The following is a 15,719-nucleotide window of genomic DNA, read 5'->3' on the forward strand; positions in this document are numbered from 1 at the left end:
CTTGGAGAAGGACACAAGGGAAGCACATTTCATATTCATTTGTCATCTATTAATTCTCTATTTCTACTATATTAAATGTTATGGCTTTATATAAGATTTTATTCCACATCTGCTACGGATACTTAAACATTTGCATTTTTGATGCTTATTAAGTTTGATTGAAAAAATTTACAAAAGTATACAAATAAATAGGAATGAATATTTAATCAGCCCCAACATCCAGTCATTTACTGTGGATTAAGAAAAAAGTAACAAGTTAAATGCGATTCACCATTCTAAAACTTCTGGGAAAATATTGCTGTTCTTGTTCAGTCATTTCAGTCGTGTCTGACTCTTTGTGACCCAATCTGGGGTTTTCTTGGCAAAGATACTGGAGAGGTTTGCCATTTCCTTCCCCAGCTCATTTTACAGATGAAGAGATAGAAGCAAATAGGATTAAGTTACTTGCCCAGGGTCACATAGCTAGTAAGTGTCTGAGGATGGATTTGAAATCAGGTCCTCCTGACTCCAGGCACTGCTCTATCCACTGCACCACCTATCACAAAATATGGTCATGCATTTCCCATGTGATTCTATCTGTCTCTCTCTCTGTCTCTGTCTCTCTGTCTCTGTCTCTCTCTCTCTCTCTCTCTCTCTCTCTCTCTTTTTCTCTCTCTCTCTCCCCCCCTCCCCCATTTTCTCTCACTCCATCTCTCTCATTTAGTCTTTCTGTCTGTCTCTCCCTCATACACCCATACACAGTAGACAGATAAGTGTTAGGTATGTATTTAGTGCCCTGCTCACAATTTCAACTTCAAAGACTAATCATATCATGTGGGTGACTCTAGGGTCTTCTAGACTGTGCCAGGGTAGTCGATACCCTACCTTCTACCATGTTGGAATGACATTGATTATGATTCTAGGAACACATGCCCAGTATTTAAGATAAACCAATATAAGTAAGAATGGAGAGGATTAGGTCAGTGACTAAAGAAACTCATTAAGCAAAAGACAAAAACGTGATTCTTTGTCTTATGTGCTTCCTTTTGGCTACTACTGCCACAGCCACAGTAAAAGCATGAGAGAGTACAGGAGGCACTGTTTTGGGGCTATCTGAAAACATTAAATTAACTAGTTAAAATGTGAGTTTCTTTCTTAGGACAAAAATTGGTAGTTCTCACACATTTTCTATTTGCTGTAAATGTGCATATGTATATGGACAGGGCTATATGTATGTTATGTAAATGTTTAAGCACTCACTTGTACTAGGAATGTCTTCCCTCACACTTTCAGGTCTCAGGTCCCTGACCAGTACTCAAAATAGAACAAAGAGGTGAAAGATAGTCAGGAACTCACAGGCCTCTTGGGCAAACATGTGCACCTTCCATGTGCTTCTGCTCCTGGGCAGCCATTAATGATGCCTTAGCCCCATCAAGCTTTTTCTAAAATTCCACCTCCAACCACACCTTCCTCACCGACTGGATTTTCAGGATTTCTATCAGGAAAAAGGAAAAAAGGAAACAGGGAAAAGAAGCCCAGATGAATACTCCTGTTGTGGGCTAGTACAAGGGGTTGGCTCTTCCAACAAGAATCCATTCTCCCAGTAGTCTGAGCTAGAAAAATTATTTGGAGACAGCCTCAGTCACTAAAGTCCATCTCCTGCCTAGAGGACTCCACAGGGTGGTTTCAAACCAACCAGTTTATCCTGGAGCAGCCACAGTCAATGAGTTGGCTTTTGTCCTCTGAAAAAGGTACCAATGTGCATGTTCACATTCTCTGTGGGCAAAAGCTCATTGCCACATAAACCCATCAAACTCCAGAGGCTAACGGACTTGTAAACTCATTAGGAAACAGTGGAAAAAGAGGGCGCTATTTTCAGAGTCAGGAGAGCTAAGTTCAAATTTTGGCTCTGCATGGAAAACTTGGTCAAGTCACTTCATCTCTGTGGCTTGGACTTTGTGACCTCCAGGTTCCCTTCTGGTTCTAAAACAATGATTCCGATTCTGAAGGCTGAAAGTTTGACATGGTTTTAATTTCAATTTAGTTTAATCGACTCCTTTTCTTTTTCACATTAGTCATTTCTAAACAGACCCCTTCCTATACCACTACCCCAGCAATGAGAGTTAACTCTATTATAACACCTCTTACAAATTTCCAAAGACCAATGAAATACCTTCCTTGGAAGGGATGGGGATGTCTATCATGACTTCACAGGATTTGTACTGAGAGAGGATGATATCTTGAGGTAGCAAGAAGTTAGGGATACTGAGACAGAGGAGGGCTGGGATACAATGTGACCTTGGCTACAGTGAGTGGGACACCAGGCAGATACTATTTATTGGGAGTGGAAAACAAATGGACTCCTGGTGGCCAGCATCAGCATCCAAAGTAGTCAGCTAGGATTGCAACATACCAGTTGGAGGAAAGACCTGATTAGTAGTGAAATCTTCTGTCTTTGTAAAGCCTGTCAACTGAGGAGTTTCTTTTTTTGTCCTCCCCCTTCCATCCTTCTGTATGTGTAGGCAAAGCTGAAAAAAGACAGCTATGTCCCATTTCTTTTGTCTACCATAGTTTGTGGGCTTAGTTGTCTCTTTTAAAAAATTAATTCATTCTTTTTGTCTATAGGAATGTCATTATTTGGGATCAGACTTTTCATAGAGGGATGGTCCTGAAAGGTTTTGTATTTCACAAACCATCCACACAAAATTTTATGATTCAAGCATGAGATGTTAAGAGATACCCCACCTCCCCTGCCCAGGGGTTATTGAGTCGCAGTTTAGTTTTATGAATGATTTTATAATTCTCTCAAACAGAACCCTAAAACTCAAACTCTAGGCTTACTTACATTTTCCTTAAAGCTCTCTGAGTGTCATGTCATATGAGTGAAGGTCCTGGTGGCTGAACTCTTTTTCTATTAACCAAAAGAAGAGAAAATGAGGAAGAACAGACCCTCGTGATCCACAGCAGTACCTAATGTTACAGGTACAAAGGAAAAAAAAAAGCAATAGGAAGGTTAGGTGCTGACCATTAAAACAGGCAAACCATGAATGCATGTGAAATGAACCAAAGACAAGAATTCTTTATGTGCCAGCAATTCTTTATAACAAAATTGAAAACACATCTGATCAGTTGCAGGCAAGATCTTCGTAATGCTTTTGGTCAATAGTATTCTCAGCTTCAAGTCACATACTGTATATCACTGCATAATCATTGCAGATTTGGTGACAAATTTTTTTGCAAAAATTGGGGTGTGACTATTACGTGAAATTTTAAAAATTGTGCCAGGATTACTTAAAATCATTTATTATTAAACTGTATCATTGGCAGATGAACTGTACAGTTTAGCTAGTGTAGGAAGATACAAGTCTTACCATATCATGTGACTTACTCATGGCAACTTTGCCTGCGGCTGGCTCCCCTTGCACCTCTGGCTCTTCCCTGGGTTGAGTGACAATACTGTTAGTACTGCAGCGCTCTAAACAAACCACACCAGTCGGCTTTGGGAAATATACTGACAGTGTGCACTCACTGAGAATTCTAGGCTCATGGATCACCAATGAGCAAGAGATAACTGCATATCCATATGCCACTGGCGAATACATTGCTGCTCTGTTTGCCTTTTAAGTGGAGTGACAATCAAAATTATACCATGCGGCTATTATTCGACGAAAGATTATAATCCAATTTTTGGACTGAAAAAGAACCAGGGTGCAGTGATTATGTGGTGGTGATGATTATGCGTTGAAATATATTTGGTAATGATGTATTGCTGAACAGGGAAGGACAATCATAAGAAATGACTTCAACTCTGAGCCAAGTTTAAACAAAACAAGAGATGAAATTCGTGAGCTTCTAAACTACGACCCCTGAGGCCATTGAAAATATTTCCTTAATGCAAGTTCCAGAAATTATAATTAGTAGTAAGATAGATGACAAAAGAAGCATGGAAGTATCTGAAATGAAGATAGGAATGCTTTTTCTGGACTTTTAAAAAGTTCTTTTGAGTTTGTTGATATGAATCCAATTAGCAGACCAATTATTCCAAAGTAGAGTAATTTAGCAAAACTAGCATCTGCTATAACTGTCATCAACGAATGTATTCTCCACAGCATTTTTTAAAAGTGTAAATACATTTCAAGACTTTCACACAGCAATATGTCTGCTAACCATTGTCATAGTACGAATCATAGGAAGCAAAGTAGAACTATCAAAGAAAACCCCTTAAGGACAGACATCAAACATAAATATGGCAGAAGGGATCCAAGAAAGCTATTGAAGATCTACAGAAAGGTCCTGGAAGATTGCTTCAATGTCTAGCTGGTCCAAGCAATAGAAAACTTAAATGGGATATTAAATTAAATTAAAAGCAATAACAAAAAAATATATGTAGAAAGGAATTTAGGTGAAATGCATGCCCAAAATTCTAGTTTACCTCCATCAGCAACTAGAAGCAAATGTTAAAATATTAAGGTAACACAAGGCATCAAACTAGTTCAAAGAACAAAACTACATCATTCAACATCATCAAAATATTTACTACAGAGTTTCAAGAAGCAATAAAATGAGCAGAGAGAGAAAGAGGGGGAGGGAGGGAGGGGGAGAGAGACAGAGAAAGAGAGAGACAGAGACAGATGGACAGACAGAAACATACAGACAGACAGGGAGAGACAGAGACAGACAGACAGATACACACACACACACACACACACACACACACACACGCATGCACACAGAGCCTAAAGAAAAAAAAATGAATTGGGAAAATTTCTGTCTATCTATGGTCACAAGAAGTCCCACACAATGAAGATTCAGCTTGACTTAAATGAGAAACAGAAAGCTTTCATACCATTTATATAATGAATGAATGACCAGACAATTACATTAATGGAGGTGATTGAAATTTCTAGCTTCTCTGCAAAAGAGGTTAGCTGCCTTTTCCTCTGCAAAAGTGGAAAGTGTAAAGTCCAGATAAGAACCATAACTACTGGTTCAAATACTTTACAGTGATGCATAAATTACTAACAAAGCACTTCCTCAATTTCTTTTTAATCACAAATCTGATCCTCCTTTTTTTTTTAAATCAGGAGGCATTGCATACTTTTTTTTACTGGTAATTCTTTTTTTTTTAATTTATTTTTTATTTTTTATTTTACAACACTCAGTTCCACAAGTTTTTGAGTTCCAAATTTTCTCTCCATCCCTGTCCTTCCCCCTACCCCCAAGATGGCATGTAATTCGATATAGGATCTACATATACCTTTGCATTGAACTTATTTACATAATAGTCCAGTTGTAAGGAAAAATTTTAACCAATGGAATGAAACATGAGAAAGAAGAAACAAAACTAAAAAAGAAGGAAAATAAAAGAGAGCAAATAGTTTGCGTCAATCTGCATTCAGACTGTAATTCTTTCTCTGACTGTGGATAGCTTTTTCCATCATGAGTCTTTTGGAGCTGTCTTTGAACCTTGAATTGATGAGAAGAGCCAAGTCTATCAGAGTTAGTCATCACAGAATCAATGTATCTGTGGTTGTGTACAATATTCTCCTGGTTCTGCTCCCCTCACTCAGCATCAGATCACATAAGTCTTTCCAGGTTCTTATGAAATCCATCTGCTCCTCATTTCTTATAGCACAATAGTATTCCATTATGTTCATATACCACAACTTGTTTAGCCATTCCCCAATTGATGGGCATCCCCTTGATTTCCAGTTCTTTGCCACCATAAAAAGAGCTGCTATAAATATTTTTGTACATACTGGTCCATTTCCCACTTGTGTGATCTCTTTGGGATACTGCCCTAGAAGGGGTATTGCTGAGTCAAAGGGTATACACATTTTTATAGCCTTTGGGCGTAGTTCCAAATTGCTCTCCAGAATGGCTGGATCAGTTCACAACTCCACCAGCAATGTAACAATGTTCCAATTTTCCCACATCCTCTCCAGCATTTATCATTTTCCTGTTTTGTCATGTTAGCCAATCTGACAGGAGAGATGTGGTGCCTAAGATTTACTGGTAATTCTTGCAAATACAGACCCTTTGCATATTGTGTAGATGGTATTCATGGATGGTATCACTAAAAAGAAAAATTCATAAACAGAAGAAAACAAGGAATAAGAAGTGTGAGTTAAAATGTCCCAGGGAGTATAAAGAGCAACTTTTTATTGATTCACTAATTACTGAACAAGCTGCCTAAAAGTTACTATGATATTTATAAAGCCCTTGTTATTTATTACTAAGTCTTTGATTCAGTTTTATAACTATGACTTATTCATTTAATTAAAACATATAAAATGAACTCTTGCATAATGAAGATGTTATTGTTTGATGTTCACAAAAAAATCTTTCTTTAACTATACTGCCAACATGATATCAAAAACAGTTGTATTAAAATGTGAGATTTTCAAGAGACAGTTTAAGTCCATCATGGTTCTCCCTAACCTTAAATCTATTATTATCTCTCTTCAATAGAACTAAATGTGGCTTTCAAATAAAAGAGAGAATCAAATAAAAGTGTCTTATTAATCATTTTATACAAATGGATTCCATCAAGCTATATGGCTCCACAATATACTATGTTCAATAATTCCTTTGTCACATAGAATCTTTTTCCAATGATGTCAAAATATTGTTCAGATTTTACACACACCAAAGAAAGACAGACACTGAAGGCTTCAAGCTTGAAACCAGAAGTCCCAATGAACCAATAGACTCATCACTCCATCAATCTAGAAGAATTTACATGTCTGTTAAGTAGCAGAACCAATAGATTCATCACTCCATCAATCTACAAGAATTTACATGTCTGTTAAGTAGCAGATACTATTCTATGCGTTGTGAAGGTGATACCTACAAGTATCTTAGTCTCCTCTAGGCCAGACGTATTATGGAGATTGATACCGATTATGTTAAGAAACTTATTGGCACTTAAAATCAAAGCCAAATGGAAAGAACATTTTTAGAACCAATTAACACCTATATAATAACATTCTTAATGTATGGTTTTGGAACACTGAAATGAACCACAACATACTTATAAAGTGTCTTAAAATCCCATACGATATTAACAAAAACATTAACAAAACATTACCTTAAGGCAGCTATAAAACAGCTAACATTTCTTTACCAAAAAGAGGAAGAGGACTAAAAGACATTCTTTGATTTCTTGATAAATACGTCAAAAACTTGTAGGAAGATTTTGGAGTAAGTAGACCTCCTTTCACTGAGTAATAGCAAGGGCTAGTAACAGATATATGTCATTGAATTTCTCAAATGTAATAGAAACCTGTTTACCTCCAAATAGATCCTTTGAAATAGCTATGAGCCAAGAATGAAATCATAAGGTCCTCCATGGGGCCTGAATTTCAGCTAACTCTTATTTTTATTTTTAAATTAAATTTCAGGTTATTTTCAAACAAAGATGAACTTTTTCTTTCTCCCACTTCCCTTCCCTGTTCCCCCATCCCATTGAGAAAGCAAGAAAAATAAAACCCTTATTACAAATATATAGTCAAGCAAAACAAATTTTTGCATTGGCCATGTCTAAAAAATATGTCTCAGTCTACCCTTTGAGTCCATTACTTCTTTCTTAGGAGCTGAGTAACATATGTTATCATCAGTCCCTAAGGAATTATGATTAGTCATTGTGTTGATCAGAAATTTCAAGTTTTGTTTTTCAAAAAAATTTGTTTGACCACTACCTTCTCGCCCTTCTACCCCTTTAACAGATAATTATTAATTTCCCCTTTAGCTGAGAATTCAAGAAGAACAAAGTCCATTACGAACATATATAGTCAATAGAAATGAATTTCCATGTTGGTCAGGTCCTAAAAATATTTGTCACATTTTGCATTCGGTGTTCTGACCTCTGCATTACGACAGGAGTAACATAGTTCATCATTAGTCCTCCAGAATTCTGGTTGGTCGTGCTGATAAGAGTTCAGCATAACAATATTCCAACATGTATGTATGTATGTATGTATGTTATCTATGTCTGTATACATCTAACTTATTCATTCATTCCTGAATTTATAGGCATGCTCACAGATTCTCACTGTTTGCCACCTCAAAAAGAGCTACAAATATTTGTATATCCTTGGAATTTGTTTTGCTTAGGACTAAACTCTCCCTCAATCTACTCTTGCTCCGATTACCCTCATCGTCTTCTCTTCTTTCTCTCCTATTTCCCTTTTGAGTGAAATGTATCCAACTCTGTGTGTGTGTGTGTGTGTGTGTGTATGTGTGTGTGTGTGTGTATTTTTTCTTTTGACCAGTTCAGATGAGTGAGATTCAAGTGTCAGTTACCCCTCTGTAATGTTAATGGAGGGGGGTGTAAAATCTTCCCTGCCCATTAATAGGCCTCATGTGGAGCCTATTAAAGAGGGACCACTTGCTTGCTTGTAGGAAGGCTTGCACACCTTTTGTTAATAAGCTAATTAGGCAATGAGTCAGGTTGTGATGCCTTCTGGCTCTGAGCCACCGTAATAGCTTATTATAGTAGAGTTTTTAAAATTTGTTTGCCCATTTTTTCCCATTGCTTCCTGACTTTGGACTTCATGTTAAGACTGTGCTGTGTCACACTTCTCGAGGGAAGGTCTGGGCTGATCCTACTGTTTCTTTCTTGGAATATTGATTGGTGCACTATTCTAGGATCTCAGAGACGTACTAGGAATCTGGACTGTTTCAGTGCTCCCACAGTGGTCAGAGCCAAAGCAAAGTCAAAGGTGGATTGGCCATCTCCTTCCTCTTCCTCCTCCTCCTCCTCCTCCTCCTCCTTATACTCCTCTTCCTCCTCCTATTCTTCCTCCTCCTTCTCATCTTTGCAAATTCTTGACCTGGATTTGGGTTTGTGGGAGAGTAGATTTCTGCTGGACTCTACCCCCATAAGCCAGCTGTAAAACTCTGGCAGCTTAGAGTGGCAGCATTGTAGGTTCCCCTTTGGTCTGGGATCCTTGCCCTGAGTATTCTTTTGTAGGTTGAGCTAGATGCTGAAAATGAGACCCTACTCTGTGCCTGAGTTCTGAGCCACAGTGCTGCTGCTGCCACTGGCTTTTGATCTTCTTCCTTTCTCTATACATAGCCCAGGGCCTCCCAATCCAGAATGTTCCTCTCCTCCACAGGTTCTTTTTTCAGTCTGCCCTGGATCTACCGAGAACAAGGTAATGGGTAACAAAGTTTGTGCTTGCCTTCATTGCAGTGCCCCAGTATGGGTCTGGAGGGGTCCTGCTCTGGGTCTGAGACCTCCTTTTGCCCTGGTGCATAACTTCTCCCTGGGCATTAGAGTGCCTTGAAGGGTATTCCTGGCTTAACCTGTTTCCATTATCTGCAAACCTCTCTGACTATCTGCTGACCTTAACTGGACGAAGGACTCACTGTGACTTTTTCTGGATTTCCCCTTCAGCATTCACTCTCATTGTATTTTTAAATCTGTCTGGAAGAGTTTAAGGAAAGCAACCCATCACACTGCTTCCTATCACTCTGCCATATCATCTCTAACCCCCAGCCAACTCTATATTGATAAAGAAGCATCAAGTGAATAACTGGGTAATGAATTTGTTTGTGGAAATAGAGGAATTTATAATAACAATTCAGGACCAGATCATTAACACCAGAAAGTACCAAAGGATTGATATTTAAAAGCGCATGCTTAATGATTAATGCATATTATGCAGCAGGAACTGGCTAGTGGTAGGAGAAGCTTTTGTCTCAAAGAGAGTGGTCATTGATAAGAAGCCTGGCCAATGCTTGGCCATTTGATTAGACAGTGACAAGTCAAAGTGAAATGCTCAATGCCTGATTTGGTCTTGAGAAGATACTTTCTATTCTGATTAGGCTTAAATGTTATTTTCCCAGATCATTGCAATCAAAATTATAAGTTGTTGCTGAACCTTGTTAATTCTGTTAATCCTTGCTTCCAAAGGTTTTTTTATGTTTAGCCATTCTTACGTATATAGACATAAATTCATAAATTACTAATCCTATGCCTGATTAAATTGTATATGTTGCTTTCCCCCTTTTGGGGAAACACTAGACTTGTGAGCTATAATCTAGTATATTATAATTAGAATAGTCACTGAGATAATTTTGTTAAAGAGCCAATGAGTATGATAAAAAGGCATTTATTTAGAGGCAAGGCTCACCATGACTGAATTGAGCCCGAACTGAATGATTAAATATAGAACAGGGGATAGTACCTTAACAAAAAATGGTTAAATACCTTTCTCACCTGTGGGTCCAGCTAATCAGTGTCAGTACTATAAATGGTGGCAAGTCCAATGCTGCAGAATATTCAGCTTCCACAGGTGACGAAGCGGCTTAACAAAGGTTTCCTTTGTGGGAGAAAAGCAGAATAGAAATTGAGGAGTGCAAGTAACCTCATCCTTTCACTTTCCTAACAGGTGTCTCAAGGGCAGCATGTCCTTTATCATTTGATGTTAATGTGGTGGCCTAAAATGGTGACCTTGGACTTTTATATTCCATAAGGATGCCTGAAATATCAAAATATTGGAGGATTTCATGAAGCATTTTTTCCATTCTAGTAGATAGAACCCAGAAAAGAAGATTACACAAAACTTTAGGAAATCTGGGGTAAAGAAATGGTGAGCTGAGGGCATTTAATCAGGAACTAGTCAATCAATCATTTTTTGCCTTTATTTGGAAACCAGGGCTACTTATCTCAACTCCCATTCCACTGACAATCTGGGTCCTTTGGAGGGCAACTGGATTGGCTTTGCTTCCCCCTCAGGGTCCTAAGGGTAAGCCTGAGGAATTGGGGGGGTATCTCGAATACTACCAGTCTGAGTCCCTGTTCTGTTGTGTTCTCTAATAATTGGCACTCCTGTGTCACAGAACCTATTAACATCAATTAGCTTTTCAAAGGAATATTTACTGAGAAAATATAATAAGAACAGAAGTTATAAGGCAATTTTCTCAACCAGAAGGGGCATATTTTCCTCTCTACCATCATGGTCCTAGGGGAAAGTATGCTTCAATTTTAAGTGGTTACTACCAAGCATTTGTCCCTCTAGTTCACTTGTAGATGGAACATAGTCACTGGGTGAATCCCTCCCTTGTTGGTCTCTGTCCATTCATAGTTGGATGGGATACTAGACTTGGCTGTCAGAAAACTCTGGCATGGATTCCAGTTTAGGGAACCCTGCGGTCCTCTGACATTTCAAATATTACAAATAATACTCCTTTACCTAAAAAATAGGTAAGAACAGAAGCAAAGAGGCAAAGAATGGCAGCACCATGAATTCACAAGCCACGTTTGCCTAGACGGGGCGGGCCAGAGAGCTTTCGTCCATGTCTTCCTTTGATCCCAGCAGAGAAGAGAGAAAAATTGCTTTGGCTGATTAGTAGTTTTATTGATTAATTTTCACACTCCAGTTGTGGTTCAGTGGTCATTCAAAAGTCATGGAGTCAGTGGACAAGAAACAATCATAGAATCCCTGTACATGCTCTGATTCAGAGATTCCATGTGAGTTAGTAAAAGGTAGAGCATGCTGAAAATCCTCTAGGGCCTGATTTCTGAAGTCAGGAAGACTCATCTTCCTGATTCAAATCTAGCCTCAGATACTTACTAGTTGTGTGATCCTAGGCAAGTCACTTAACCCTGTTTGCCTCAATTTCCTCATCTGAACAACAAAAATTATACAAGTTTTCAACTCTTCATAGATTGATTCTCCCTTTGACCTAGAACCCATCTTGAGTACTTACTGTAGTTACTCAGACATCTATCTGAAAGGAGGAATCATTATCTAATAGCTTTTTACTAAGTATTTTTCTTTACAATGTTTCTATAATGTTGGCATTACCAATATTATTAATCCAGTCTTATAGATGAGGGAACCAAAGTCTTTCGAGATGAAATAATTTAGCACACAGACACAGAGAAAAGTGTCAGATCCAGGATGTTGACTCCAGTATTCTTTATTCCACGGCATGATAACTGAAATTAGAAGAGCTGACAAATGAGGAAATTTGTCTAACACAGCTTTAATAGAAAGGTTATACAACCATGGAACATAATACACAAATCAGAATGTTCCTTGTTCTGTGTAAATCAGGTGAATTAGAAAGTGTAATGTTTCTGAGCTGGTGTTGCCAAGTTTCATTTCTGAAGGAAGGGTAATGATGGTACCACCCTTCCCTCAACCCTCTTCCCATCTCTGCCCAGCACTCAGCACAGCCTTGATAAGCTCTGGAGACAAGGTGACATTGTGGTTAGTGGTAAGTGTTCTGGAGTCAGGATGCCTCTGTTCAGATCCAGACTCTCACACTTAATAACCATGTGTAACCTTAGCCAAGTCATTCTATTTATGTAAGCCTCGATTTCTTCATTTATAAAATGAGGAGCATGTTTATACTCCCTACCTCACAGAATCATTCTGAAGAAAGCAATTTATGAAGCTGAAAATGATATAAAAATGAAAATTTTTACCATTAGTTCAACTTCTCTCCTAATGTCCTGAACCTGTATAAAGCTTTAGTTCATGCTATAATCACCTCTTGCTTGGACTATTGTAATAGCTTAATTGGTTTCCCTTCCTATAATCTCTCCCTTTTTCTCTCTATCCTCCACAGAGCTGCCAAATTGATATTTATAAAGTACAATCATGACCATTTCACTCCCTTGCTCAAAAAACTTCAATGGCTCCCCATTTCATTGAGTATACTGCCTGACAAAGTCCCATGTCTGGCATTTAAAGCTCCTCACAATCCAGCTATGGATTATCTTTCCAGACTGATCTCACTGTCTCCTTCTGTATCAGTAATGAAGGTGGGACTTTTTGCAGTTCTTCTCTTAAGTGCCTTTAATGATTCTGGCCTTTGTTTGAATGGGGCAGGTAAAATGGGATCTTTTGTCTTGGAGTGTTTCTCAGCCCTAAGGCAATGTAACGGCAATCAGGGCGGGACTTTTTGTTGTCTTCTCCTTTGGAATGCTGAGGTAATTAAGTACCTTTGATGAGCCTTGCCTTTCAACTGTAATGGCCAGCAAAATGGGATTTTTCGCTGTTCTTTGTTTGAGTGCTTCTCCACACTGAGGTAATTAAGTACCCCAGAGCCCTGAGATGGTTATATAAGATCTGACTTTGGTGTTTGACATTTGGGGCTCACTCATGGAAAGAGTGTTGAGATTCTGGGCAATCCGTTGTTACTGCACTCTCTACCCCTCCCCTCCCCCCGCCCCTGGCTTTGCTAACCCAGACCCATTGGTTCTTTTCTGGTAACTGAATTGTGATTTGGTCTGTTTATATTGTCTCTGTTTGTAATTTGCTTGTATTTGCCTTGAAGTTCAGGGGGCTGATCTTTTTCCCTCTGAATTAAGTGAATGATATATGTATGTTTGATTAAACTGAGATTGTTAACCCCTTGAAGTTACTTTCCTTAGTAAAGCCGATCAAAAAATCTGTGTGAGCAGCTTTCTGTGCGCTGGTTGTTGTTGGTCTTACACAGCCACAACAGCTGCTAGCAAGATTGCTGTTACACCTTCATACTCTGTGTTCCAGTCAACTTAGTCTGCTTATAATTTCCTCCTCTCTGCCTTCATACAGGCTGTGTCCTATTCTTGAAATGCCCTTGCTCTTTACCTCCACCTCTTAGGGTCTCTAGCTATGTTTTGGACTCCTCACAACTGTCATTTCTTATACCAGGCCTTTCCTGATCTCACAATTGTTAGCTCTTTTCCTAATTTTTTTAATTGATTTTGTATTGATTTATTTATGTACAGGTCATCTTCCTATAGTAGGAAATAGATTTCTTGTTTTACATTTGTCTATGCATTCCCAGAGCCTAAGCAGTGTCTTGTACGTAGTAAAAACTTCATAAATATTTGTTGACTGAATGAATAAATAATGACCATGGGCAATCAATGCCATTTTCCTCCTCCTCCAATAAACTCCACTTTCCACAGGATCCTAAAGTTCTCTAGACACATAGCTCCACCATGTGGTTGGGATCCCCTTGGAAAGGAAAGAAACAGTGTTGCTGGCTGGGTCATCTTCTAATATTCCTGTGAGTCTCTCCTTTACCCCATAGGCATCCATATAATCACTCTAGGAAAGAAACATGCTCAGGGCTCTTACATAGATGAATAACTTGCAATAATATCAGACTGCAAAGTCCTTGTCCTCTACTCCCCAATTTTCAGCTTTACTACCTTGTGAATGTTTTGTCTTTAGGAGGCCATGTGCACTATCAGTTCCAGAGTTCTCCTCGAAGACCAAGACCGCATGATTTCTGCTTCCACAGCTGCCATGTCTTGGGCTAGGAGGTTATGTCACTGCCATTCGAAAGGTTGAGCTCAAGAACTCTCTCTCCTAGGACTCACAGTACTTCCTCATTGTTATTAGTGCCTCCATCTTTTCAATGAGGAAGTGCCATCTTTGGAGCTTTGGCCACACAATAAGGCTGATGCCAAGAACTATTTTCTTGGACCATTAGGGCAGCCCCAAAGCAGCCATTAATGCTTAATGGGAAATCTCTGGATCACGCCTCCACCGCCTCACTCAGATCCTCTTTTAGCTCTACTATATTCTCAGTGTCTCTTCAAAATAAAAATGGGGGCCCTGTTACACCACCACTATGCCTATATCCCAAAGAAATTCAAAGAAAGACCAAAAGCATCAATATGTACAGAAATATTTATAACAGCTCTTTTCATACTAAGAGAGGTTCTTCCTATTGGAATGGCTAACCAGATTGTGGTATAAGAGTGCACTGGAATACTATTATTCATGATGAAATGGACGGTTTCAGAGAAAACTGGAAAGACTTCCAGGCCCTGATGCAGAGGGAAATGAGTAGAACAAGAACGAATTATGCAGTGATAACAAGGCAGCTAGGTGGTGCAGTGGACAGAGTGCTGGGCCTGGAGTCACAAATACTCACTTTCCTGAGTTTATATCTGGCCTCAGACATTTGCTAGTTGTGTAACCCTGGGCAAGTCACTTAATCCTGCTTGCCTCAGTTCCTCATCTGTCAAATGAGCTGGAGATGGAAATGGCAAACTACTCCAAAATCTTTGCCAAGAAAAACCCAAATAGGGTCACAAAAAGTCCCCAAACAACAACAAACAACATCATAGATTAAAAAAAAACACTTTGAAAAACTTTACAACTCTAATCAACACAGTGATAAGCCAAGATAATGAAGACGAAACTTATTGTTCACCTCCTCCGAGAGAGGTGACAAAATTAAAATTCAATAAGAGACATATATTTTTAGACATGGTCAATGGGGCTATTTGTTTTCCAGACTCTGCAGCTATGCATTGAGGGCTTAATTTTTTGCTTTTGTTCTTTTTCAAAATTTGCTCAATGGTGGGGTGGGTTATGGGAGAAAGATTAATTTTTTAAAAAGGAAACGTGCTATGATATATCACATCAACAATAAATGAATAAACAAAGAAAAAAAGAATCCAAATGGGGAAAGTTAGAGGCCCTCTCATAGCCTGGTACAAATGGGATGACTTTTCCAAAAATAGTCTGTCCCACAACAGTGGTGAGCAAACACTTCATCTTCTATTAGTGAAACCCCTCCTTCAGGAGACACCAAGGTTACAGAAAAACTCAATCATGAGTCTTCCTCTCAGAAGGGTCACTGCTTTATAAGCTCATCAAGTTGATCTTGGAGATTCTCTGATCAATTCCTTATATCACAAGTAACTGGGGTAGAAAGAGACCATGAGCCATGTGCTGGATTTCTATCAGTGGAATAGATAACATATATAACAAACA

The sequence above is a fragment of the Trichosurus vulpecula genome, chromosome 8 (genome assembly GCF_011100635.1).
Source record: "Trichosurus vulpecula isolate mTriVul1 chromosome 8, mTriVul1.pri, whole genome shotgun sequence".
NCBI classification, from domain to species: domain Eukaryota; kingdom Metazoa; phylum Chordata; class Mammalia; order Diprotodontia; family Phalangeridae; genus Trichosurus; species Trichosurus vulpecula.